The following is a 12360-nucleotide window of genomic DNA, read 5'->3' as shown; positions in this document are numbered from 1 at the left end:
GCAAACACTTGGTAAGTGATTGGTAACTGATGAGTAAGGAATGTAAGCTGATGGGTAATCGTCTTGGAAAGCATTGGTAAGCATTGGTAAGGATTAGCAAGCCAAAAAGTGAAGAATCAGTAAGCAATGTCAAAAGATTGGGATTGGTAAGTATTGGCAATAGGTGAGTCAAAGACAGTCAGAATGTCAAAGTATGAGTCAAGCTGATGTCAGGAACTGGGAAAGTGCACTGGAATCACATTAGGGGGAGGCTGTGCATGTCACATCTCAAAGAGATTGCTTCTAGGCCAAGGTGGGATGACAGAGAGGCAGCACTGATCTGATACCAATATAGTACATCCAAAAGCTGGACAGGGTGAGTCAGATGTCAACAGGGGTCAAGCTTTGGGGGTCTGTGGGGTGACAGGAGCATAGGGGATCACAACTTTCCCCCCCAAACCATCCTCTCAGTGAAGCAAATAAAAACTTCATGAATGAGGCTCTGTTGGAAGAGAGGATGAAGGGGGAGTGTCTTCTGCTGTATCTTGCAACAAGGAGGCAAGATGTGCATCATACTTGTCATGGATGTGATCAGGGAGAGTGGGGAACAGTAGATTATACTGTAGCTGTCGCAAATCTTGGATGAATGATGGACAAGACTGGTATGAAGACATTGCAGGGAGCAGGGAGGAAGGATCCATATGCTTCTTGGACTGGAGAGACTGAAACAAGCCACATAAGACCTTTCCAAGCAAATGACAGACCTGAGGCGACCAAAGATTGTCCTCCTGGAGGTCATACTGACAAAAAGAACACACTGTCCAAGCTGGATGGGCTGAGAGGGGCAGATGAGGGTAGGGATGTACCAGGATGCTTCAGGATGGAAGCTGGTAGGAACTCCTGGTAGATACATGTAGCCATGGTCCCTAGCAAAGGGGACAAGTGAAATGATTGATGTAGAGGCAGCCATATCAGAAGAATTTAGCAAAATGAGCATCTTTTGGAGGGAGTGCTGTAGAAACATGTGGAGTGTGCAAATCCTTTCCAATTTTGGAAGGTAAGATCACATGGCTGAGCACTACAAGCAAGTGTGGGAATGGTCTTGGTATCTGCAGAAATGGCAGAGATATGTTGAAAACCAGAATGCCATACACAGGCACTTAAAAATTTTAGCCAGCACTTAACTTGCTCCCTTTCTTTTTCTCTGGCACTGATGACTTGTTCTTGTGTGAGGGATGACTGCCAACATTCCTGGCTGTCCTTCTTTGCATGAGGGCTATGGTCTTCATCTCCATTCATCAGCTGTATCCATGTCCACCTCACCAAACACCTTTGGTGTGTGACACCACTCACCCACCATATCTGAGTGGGTATTTGGATGTTCCTGCAATCATTCTGGGTGAAGGGGATGCAATTGCTTTGTGGTATCTACCCAGTGCAATGTCACAATCAATGCAGGTAGGCATTGTGATGTATCCTGCTGTCCTCAGTTCACAACCCTATCAAGGACCAGATGATGGGAGCTATTCCCCCACTTTCCAATACATTGACTTGAAGCATATCCCATGGTTCCTGGTGAACATCACCTGATTACTTTCTGGTGGATCACCATTTGCCAGTGGGCTGCTTAGAGCTTTTGCCAGCCCAGCATCAACTTGGTCATGCCATGAGGGTCATCCTCATGCTTCATCTCAAAAGGCTCATTGCTAATGTTGTAGACACTGGCACACCAGCCTTCCGTATCTGCTGACCTTGCAGCTCTGGCCACTTGGCAATGGATCCATGCCATCCAAACACCATTGGCAATTCTCTCTGCTACACTTTCAATTATGCACCCTCCTTTGTACAATGCCAGTCACCAAGCCATGTGGCAGCTGACTGAGTGGTCTGCCATCAATGATCCTGAAATGTCAGCAGTCCTCCAACACTGGCCAACGGTCTACACCAGCATCTCCATGATTGCTAACCAGTTGGCTCCCCTTCATCATGACCTGCAATCCCATGCTGACTGGTATGACATGCTCGTTAGTGTTGGCAATTATTCTGAATGCATTCTCGACATTCCCTCTCTTGGTCTTCAATTTGATTACTGGCCTGGCACTGTTGTAGCCTTTTCTGGCCAGCTTTTGCAGCATGGTGTGAATGATGTGAGTGGCAACTGTTGCTCACTAGCATTTTACATGCAGGACAATATTCACAACTGGCTTGGAGTCCCTCAAAGTGATTGGATGTGCATTCCATTGGTGTGGCAGGCTCTCACAGGCATGTAATGCACCCATGGCACCCTGTATTGTATTGTATTGGTCCTTATTTAATGCCCTGGGCATCCAGTATTTGATCAGCACAATCCCAGTTTGAATGAAATCTATGAAATCAATGCAATATTACTAGCCACCATCCTGTGATCGTATGAAGTATAGGTTATGATCTTATACTGGTGGTACGATATGCAGTATACTGACAATTCATGCTATGCTTCATGTCCATATCTATAGCACCCTAGCTGTGTGCTGCTGTATACAGAACTATCCATGCTGGATGCCATGTGCTGACATGAATCCTACTCAATCCAGATGTGTGCTGTGGTATTTTGGGTCAATGCCATTGGCTGCTGAGAACTGCTGGTTTATTCTTCTGCATCTAACTGTGTGCTGCTGTATGCAGAACCATCCATGCCATGCTGCCACATTGCCAGTGTGTGCCAAGCAATATCTGCCAGCTGCCATGACCCTCCAGAGACTCCCAGAGCAGGTGCTGCCAGGTGCCGTGGTACATGTTGCCACAACTTCCCCATGAATTATGCTGCATGCTGCAATGTGCCATAATGTGGAATGCCATATTTGTCAGATGCTACTGCTTCCAAATACAAGGTGCTGCACTGCTGAGCTATCCTGAAGCATGCCAAGGTCTTGTGCCAACTTCCAGTGCTGATCTATACATGCTGCAGCATGCCACTGGATAGGTGACATCTCACACTAGGCTACTCCAGGTACTACAGGGACAATTTGATTGTGGCCTACTCATGTGTTATTTGATAATAGAAGCTGGGCTGGTCCATACAGCAGGGGGATGACTCAATGTAGGGCTTGACCTCTGCTGGCCTGTGGGACACGGCCAATTGTCAGCCTCCACTGGCCCTGTCATACAGTACAATGTAGGTACATTATGTGCAGTGGGGATATCATTTAGGGTTTGGGGTTAGACTGTATTTTTGGAGGATGACAAGCTGCAGGATTGTCAAGTCTATGGAGAGGAATATACTCAGACTTCAAGTTGGTTGAAGCTGAGGTGCAGTAAGGAAAAAATAAACTGCTAAGTGTCCGCTTTTGGATTACATAATGCTGTGCTCAGTGAACCACAACTAAGGTAAAGGTGATAAACTCCAACATGCCCCTTCAATGAGTATAGTCAAGAAGGAATTAAAAGAAAATAATACCCATAGCTTCAGAGAAACGAACATACTTCTCCCTAGACACACCCTTAGTCAGCACATTGGCCACCTGGTCACTGGTAGACACATAATTGACAACTACTTCTCCAGAATCCACCTTCTCTTGTATGAAGTGATGACAGATCACAATATGTTTCATGCGGTTGTGGAACAGTCGCATTTTGAGCCAGTGAGATAGCAGATTGATTGTTGATGAGGAGGGGAGTGGGTTTGTGTGACAACACAGTCTCAAGTACAAGGACTAGGGTATGAATCCAGATAGCTTCCTTCATGGCAGCACATGCAGCCATGTACTTCGGCTTCTGTACTCGAGAGAGCAACAGACAATTGCTTTTTCAATGACCAGCTAACAGCTCCACCAGAAAGGATGAAAGTATAGCCAGTAACAGAGTGGCAGTCATTGATATCCACTGCCCAATCTGCATCTACATACCTGATCACACATGGCATTTGAGTCTTGCTTATAGGTAAGATGGACATTGGGGGTGTGTCACAGATAGCAAAAAATGTGCTTTAGCGCAGTGGAGTGTTCATGCCCAGGGCATGCAGCATGACAGCTCAACATGCCTACAGTAAAGGCAAGGTCAGGCCTTGTTGCTAGCATTGCATACATAAGGGCTCCAAGAGTGCCCTGGTATGACTTGGTGTCAGCCTCTGGAATTTCTAGTTTTTTGAGCATTAGGTTAGGCTCAATGGGGGTCATGATGGCTTGCCCCTCACTCATTCCAAAGCACTCAAGAATACTCTCAACATATCTCTTCTGTGAGAGCTGTATGATACCTTTATCATGGTCGTGAAGTGTCTCCATTCCTAATATCCAACATGCCTCCCCCAGATCTTTCATCTTGTACTCCTGCGAGAGCTGAGCCTTGATGTGCTCAATGGTTGTGTGGCACTTTGAGAGTATTAGCTTGTCATCTACATAGACAGCAACAACAATGAGTATGCCATTCTTGACTTTAAAGAAGAGGCTATGGTCAGCCTGGCTTCAAGTGAAACCCAGGGATTCGAAAACAGTCCAAAGACGAGAGTACCATGACTTGGGGGCCTGTTTAAGGCCATAGAGCACTTGTAGCAGCTGCCAGACTTTGTTTCTGTCAGGAGGAAAGCCCAGAGGGGGGCAAAGGTATATTTCTTCATCTAATAGTCCATTTAGGAATGTGGATTTAACATCCATCTGATGAATTTCAAGATTATACTTAGCAGCAAGTGCCAGGAGTATGTGGATGGTTGCAAATGTCTCCATGTAGTTGATCCCATGTACCTGTGTAAAGCCTTTGGCTACCAAACGAGCCTTGTACCTCTCAATTTCACCAGTTGGCCCTTGCTTGATCTTGTAGACCCATTTCAAGTCAATCAGTTTACAGCCAGGAGGCAGGGCAACTTCCTCATACAGTCCAATGGACTTAAAGGTCTGTAATTTGTCAATCATTGCAGTGTACCACTGATCTGCATTGGTGCATCACATTGCATCATTGAATGAGCGAGGTTTGTTGTCATGTGTTGTGGATGCTTTGTAAGCCACTTCCTCATTTGTCTCAGCCACCTCAGCCTCGCTGTTGCCACACACACACTCTCACTCTCGAGTGACTTCATCAATGGGGCTTCCACCCTCACTCTCTGCACCTGAACCCTCCAGCACCACAAGCTGTTGACTAGGTAAGGTTGTCCTGTCATAGGAATTGATGAAAAAACAATAATCATCATCTCTAGGTGGCACTTTTCATGTTCTGGTGGACCTGCAGGTCTCTCGAGGCAGAATTGGAGTTGGATAGGGCTGTGGGGGTGTCGCTTTATGCATGGTAGGTTTCAGTGTCATCCTAGCTCGCTTTACTGATGCTTTTGAGGCCGTTTCAAGCGCTTTTTTAGGACTCTGGCCACTGCCTGGCATGTTACCCTCCAAGTGCTGTGGGGAATGATCTACCATTGATCCTGAGTGATCAGGTGTGTTGTTTGACTTGATTTCGATCTCATGGACAACATCTTCACTCTCTCCCTCACTAGACTTGAGATCCCCATCATCAGACTCCATGTGAGCACAGCCTTCCATGCCCAAAGCCCTGATGGTATCCAGGTGTGACATATTGCCCTTTTGGGCATTCCCTCTTATGTCTGCTGGTTTACTAACCATGCCTGCAGGATCTTCTTCTATCTGGATGTGATCTAGGCCTGCTGCTATGCTTCCCTCATCAAATACTACATCCTGGGATTCGAAGACATGACCAGTGGGCTGGTGTAAGCATAGGTATGCTTTCTTGTTCTCCGCAAAGCCCAGATGAATGCATTCTAAGGACTTTGCATCTAGCTTCTTTCTTTTTTTCCTCAGGTATATGTACATGTGCAGTGCAGCCAAAGGTTCGGATATGGGCCAGCAATGGCTTAATCCCTGTAAAGGCTTCATATGGTGTGACATCCTTGGAGATAGCACAGGTCAGTGATTGGTTGATTAGGTAGGCCACATACTGGATAGCATCCCCCCAATATTTATTTGGCAGTCCAGCGTCTTTTAGCATCACCCGTGCACTTTCAACAAGTGTGTGGTTCATCTGCTTGGCAATGCCAATCTCCTGTGGGGTATAGGCATTTGTCTTCTTGTGGTGGACCCCTTTCAACTTGAGGTAGGCCTTGAACTCATCTGAGCCATACTCCCCACCTCTGTCACTCCAAAAATAATTTGCTTTTTTGCCAGTCTCAACTTCAGCTCAAGCAAGGTAGTCTTTCACTGAGGGGAAGACTTTGTCCTTGGATTTTATTAGTTTAACCACAAGGTGGTGCAAGCAAGCATCAATGAAGGTTATGAAATAGTGGTGTCCAGTTCAGGCTGTAGTCTCCATGGGGCCACATACATCAGAGTATGTCTGGTAGAGTACTGTTGGGCTTTCAATGTTTGACCTGATGGGTATCACCTTATGGTGTTGCTTCCCTTCAAGGCAAGGTTGGCATACTGAGTTCGAGTGCTCAGTGCCAGTAAGCTCCATGCCTTCAACCATTCCTGCTTTAACCAGTTTAAGCACAGATTTTGTATTTGCATGCCCAAGTCATCGATGCCACAAGTCAAGTGTGGCTACAGACTTTGGTTCTGCAGCTGCAAGTGCCAGGAAAGTAAGGGTAGGGTCAAGTAGTGGAGATGGTCCTTGTACAACAAGTGCTCCATGACTCAGTGAGTCCTTGCTGCAAGGATGTAGAGTGAGCCTTGATGACAACCCACACCTACAGTGCCTGTACCATTGGTGATTGAGCATGTTCCACCCATGAAGGTGACCTGGACATTTCTAGTGGCAAGGTATGCCACCGAGAAGAGGTTTGTGCTGAGATCTGGAACAAAATAGACCTTCTGTAGTAGGATTCTACTGGTCTTCCCATTTGGAAGATCCATACAAAGTTCGATCCATCCGATGGCAGTAGCAGGAATTGTGCTCCCATTTCCAACAACTACAGGCTGCAGGGGTGAGAGCATCTTTAGTGAAGTGAACCATTTCTGCTGACAGCACATATTCACAGAGGCACCGGAGTCAATGACCCAGTGCATGTGTAGATTCTTGCCATTGTCAGTGGCCATGAAGAGCTGTAGGGCACTGTCTTCAGCAGGTGAGATGCACACAACTTTAGCAACAAGTTTGTCCTCCTTAGGCTTATCCTTTTCAGCCTGTGATTGGGACTTGGCTGCCTCATCAGCCTTCTTCTTGTAGCAGTCATCTTCAACATGGTTCATCTTCTTGCAATAGCCACAAGCCTTTTTCTTTTTCTTGTCATTCCTCTTTCCCTTTTTGTTAGGCATCTTTGTTACAAGGGCAGTTTGTGCCAAAGAGGTGTGGCAAGACTTCTCTTCTATCAAGACTTGGGAAATGACAGAGTCTGGAGTTAGTTTCTCATCAGATGACATGAGTATAGTGCAAAGGGTTGAGTATGAGGTTGGAAGGGAGATGACCATGGCTATGGCAACAAGAGAGTCTTCAAGGGGCTGTCCAAGAGACTTTAGGATTGATGCCTTCTGCCACATGGCATTAAGCTGTGTCTCCATTGAGATGTCATCTGCTAGGGTACCATGAAATAGTTTGCCAATAAGGTAGGCTATTGTTTGTTTCCCTTTGCCTTCATAGCGCTTGCATAGCTTTTTCCAGACTTCTGCTGCTGTCGTGGCATGCAGAACACCACTAAGTGGGTCATCCTTTAGAGTAAGCGTGATTTGAACCCTTGCTTCTTTATCCTTGTAGTGCCAGTCTGCACATGCAACTGGATCAGCTGCTGCATCAGGTGCCTTCAACTTTCCTTCTACAAGCTCCCAAAGTCCACAGACATCTAGGATCATCATAATTTGGTACTTCCATGTCTGGAAGTTCAAACCATTGTCTTTGAGGGATGGTATGTCATAGAGTTGACTGGAGGCTTGAGTAGCTTTGCCTGAAGGTGTAGTAGAGGTTACTGTTGAGGCAGAGACTGGGACCTTTGAGGGACCAGAAGTGGATGCTGATGGACCAGACATAGTAGACACTTTGTACCAGACTTGACATGTTCAACTTTCCTAGGATTAGAACTTGCAAGTGGGGCTCATAACCTTTTGGAGGATGATGAGCTGCAGGATTGTCAAGTCTGTGGAGAGGAATATACTCAGACTTCAAGTTGGTTGAAGCTGAGGTGCAGTAAGGAAAAAATATGTAGTGGTGACAGCAAAGTGAGGCACTTGCAACGACACTTACATGAGGAGCTTTCCTGTGGTTACCTCGAAGTTCCAAGACACCAAGGTCTGTATTTCAGGTAGGTAGGAAAATCGTCCCCATACATTAAGATACATGGCCCTTTTTATAGTAGAGAGAACAGGTACACAATATCAGTAAGAATGGGTGGGTAAGAACTAGATCAATCACAAATGAGATATGTAGAAGAAATGTCAGAAGAATATTGAACAAGTGACGTGTGGCTGACAGCGTCGGTCCAAACCTTACAGTCTACCACCAGGTCATTCTATGCGAAATCCCCCAACAAAACTTTCCCAGACACGATCCCCTGCCCCCAATCCTGGCATCCATCCAGAACAAACGCATTCGTAGTGGGCAACACAGGACATTTAGCATAGCTGTGTCCAGGTTCCCAGTTTACCTACCTCGATGAGCTTGGGAATGTCAGTGTGTATGCGATTCATAACAGTGTATGGCGACCATCTTGTGAACATGCACAGACAGCCTGACATGATTACTACTGGCAGGGAAGCATCGAATTACAGGTGAATCGTGAATCGATATCGTATAATATATTATAAAATGTTTGTGAGCCACAGTGATGAATTGCCAGTGCTCCAGCACTCCAGCACTTCTGTACCTCCAGTAACACCATACAGTGCAGTGCAGTGGGCCAGCTCCAGTTCCAGCAGCCAGCACATGTCAACGCTGCACCCAACACTATACTGATATTTTAAGTTTCATTAAGGCTGGGAGCTGTGCTGGCTCGCGACTGAAACACAAAATATCAGGTGCTCATCAACATGCAGCCAACATCCAAAACAAAGGATCAACTGCCACCTGAGACTGTGACCTTCATGACACCCTAAGTCATGACATGTTTACTCCTTGACTGATATTGAAATTTCTGTCAGTGTAGCAGCTCTATGGCACTGCATCTGTAACATTAAACAAACAAAAATAAAACAGCTGATTGCACAACTTTTGCAGCACTGCTCCTGCACAACTTTTTATACTACCCCTGCATAATTTTTAACACAGCCACCTTGTACCACTTTGCACTAGCTAGGAGGGCAGATAAAATAGATAAATGTAGGCAGGATGTGAACACAGTTCATTGGCACCCTCCCCAGTCATCCCGCTGTGAGTCAAAGTGAGGTTCAGTGGTGAAAACCAGCCAAAACCAACACAAAAGACAATGAAAGTGAGTGGTGGTGTGCCTATGCAGTACCTAGATGGTAGAACCTGTTCTTTGGGAGGGTTTTTGCAAGCTACAACACTCAAAGATGAGTGCTGAGGGTTGGGGGTGCTCCTGATGAAGAGGGAGCAAGAATGTGATAGAAAGTGATAGGGTAGACTGCTGTCAGCCTACAGAAGGATGGATGGTGACTTAATTCAATGTCCTAAGCTGTACTGAGCTCAGGGAGGGCTTGGAGTGAAGTATATGGATGATAGATGATGATAAGCGAAGTAGATGATAGCTAGACCCTTAATAAAGTCTCAACTATTGAAGCTGATGAATGATTTACTGAGAGATGATAAATTGCGAGCAAGAGGGGCTCTCTGATGTCTTCTTTTTTTGCTACCTAAGTACAGTGACTTATATACAATACAGGGGCGTTGCCTACGGAAAACAAGGTGCAAACACTTGGTAAGTAATTTGTAACTGATGAGTAAGGAATGTAAGCGATGGGTAATCATCTTGGAAAGCATTGGTAAGCATTGGTAAGGATTAGCAAGCCAAAAAGCAAAGAATCAGTAAGCAAAGTCAAAAGATTGGTAAGTATTGGCAATAGGTGAGTCAAAGACAGTATGTCACAGTATGAGTCAAGCAATGTCAGGAACTGGGAAAGTGCACTGGAATCACATTAGGGGGAGGCTGTGCATGTCACATCTTGAAGAGATCACATCTAGGCCAAAGTGGGATGACAGAGAGGCAGCACTGATCTGATGGTGATATAGTACATCCAAAAGTGGACAGGGTGAGTCAGATGTCAACAGGGGTCAAGCTTTGGGGGTCTGTGGGGTGACAGGAGCATAGGGGATCACAACTTTCCCCCCCAAACCATCCTCTCAGTGAAGCAAATAAAAACTTCATGAATGAGGCTCTGTTGGAAGAGAGGATGAAGGGGGAGTGTCTTCTGCTGTATCTTGCAACAAGGAGGCAAGATGTGCATCATACTCATCATGGATGCAATCAGGGAGAGTGGAGAACAGTAGATTATACTGTAGCTGTTGCAATTTTGGAAGAATGACAGACAAGACTGGTATGAAGACGTTGCAGGGGGCAGGGAGGAAGGATCCATATGCTTCTTGGACTGGAGAGACTGAAACGACCACATAAGACCTTTCCAAGCGAATGACAGACCTGAGGCGACCAAAGAACGTCCTCCTGGAGGTCATACTGACAAAAAGAACATGCTGTCCAAACTGGATGGGCTGAGAGGGGGCAGATGAGAGTGGGATGTACTAGGATGCTTCAGGATGGAAGCTGGTAGGAACTCCTGGTAGATATATGTAGCCATGGTCCCTAGCAAAGGGGACAAGCAAAATGACTGGTGTGGAGGCAGCCATATCAGAAGAATTAGCAAAATGAGTGTCTTTTGGAGGGAGTGCTGTAGAAATGTGTGGAGTGCGCAAATCCTTTCCAATCCTGGAAGGTAGGATTGCGTGGCTGAGCACTACAAGCGAGTGTGGGAATGGTTTCGGTGTCTGCAGAACTGGTGGAGATATGTCGAAAACCGGAATGCCGTACACAGGCACTTAAGAATTTTACCAGCACTTAACTTGCCTCCTCCTTTTTCTTTGGCATTGACAACCTGTTCTTGTGCAAGGGATGACTGCCGACATTGCTGGCTGTCCTTCTTCGCATGAGGGCTATGGTCTTCACCTCCACTCATCAGCTACATCCATGTCCACCTCACCAAACACCTTTGGTGTGTGACACCACCCAATCCATGAGGCCATGATACCCCACAGGGCCTGCTCAAATGCTCGACCCCCTCCCCTGCCCCTCCCACCTGGTGGCAGGATTGCTCCTTCAGGAAATTCCCACAGCATTGCCACCTGCAAATTCATGTGACCACACTCCACACCACAAGTCATCACTGGCCTAGTGAATTTGGGCCCATTTCTTGGCAAAATACCCATTATTACATGGGTTATGTACAGTAGCATTGAAATGAGTCCCAAGGAATGGGCAAGGAGTGCATGTAGCCCTGACTCACTTGCTCCCCCGTGCATGTGCCCTGCTTAGTCAGTAGCTGTGGGCACAGCCACCTGCAAATTTTCTGTGCATTACTGCAAAAGTCACACAACTAGCTGTTTTATTTTTGTTTGTTTAATGTTACAGATGCAGCGCCATACATGTGTGTTTATACATGCACGGAATTTAAGATTCTAGTTGGGACATGGATTATCAGTGATGTATACTAGATTTCTAATAACAGTCGAGCTTGTACATCATGGACACCTTGGATTTCAGTAGATTCACAACACTACATGACACACTCATGAAATTATAAACTTAGTATGCGTGATGGGTGGGAATCAGATCAACCTGCTACTGAACTATGCCCGGGGTGGATACATAGCTCGACTCACCAAACACCCACTGTGCCAGTCCACATTCTATATGTCACGAGTCACAATGAGATCGATGATCAGGAGTGGCTTTGGCCATTCATTATTCCAAAACACCACACCAGGGTAACGTGTCTCTACATCTGCTCCTACATGAGTTTCAGTGATGTTGTTAAACTCGGAACATATGTGTGCCAGAAGGCAAGCACAGTGTTGTGGTCCAAGATGCGGATCTATAAGTTGTTTGTCTCACCGAAAAGACCCGCTCAATGATTTGGAGTGGCGGAATCGGCTTCTCCCCTGCCAATCCAATGGACAATAAGGAGGTGGTGGGAGGGTACACCATGGCTTCCCCTTTAAAAACGAAGCACTCAATTCACAGGAAGTGCAAAGCGTCACAGAAACGAGTATACCATTCATTTACGATATTCTGCCATCACAATCTGCATTCTTACCCTCATAACACGGACGCCCAAATTCATCACAATGGTGTCAACCTGTGGGTCACCACTCACCCTTCTTCATCCTAGGTGCTAGCTCATGCAACGATGCAGGCGATCATACCCACTTGTGGGTGCTCTGGCCCAACCCGCCTGCGGGCGCAATCCCTGCCAACATTGCGAAAGCTTGCGTCGAGAGCGGTCGACGCACGTATGAGGTTCCTGACACCAG

This window comes from Pisolithus orientalis (assembly GCF_024613125.1).
Source record: "Pisolithus orientalis strain OTSU chromosome Unknown F5J12scaffold_15, whole genome shotgun sequence".
Taxonomy (NCBI): domain Eukaryota; kingdom Fungi; phylum Basidiomycota; class Agaricomycetes; order Boletales; family Pisolithaceae; genus Pisolithus; species Pisolithus orientalis.
Note: the sequence above shows the minus strand (reverse complement) of the source record.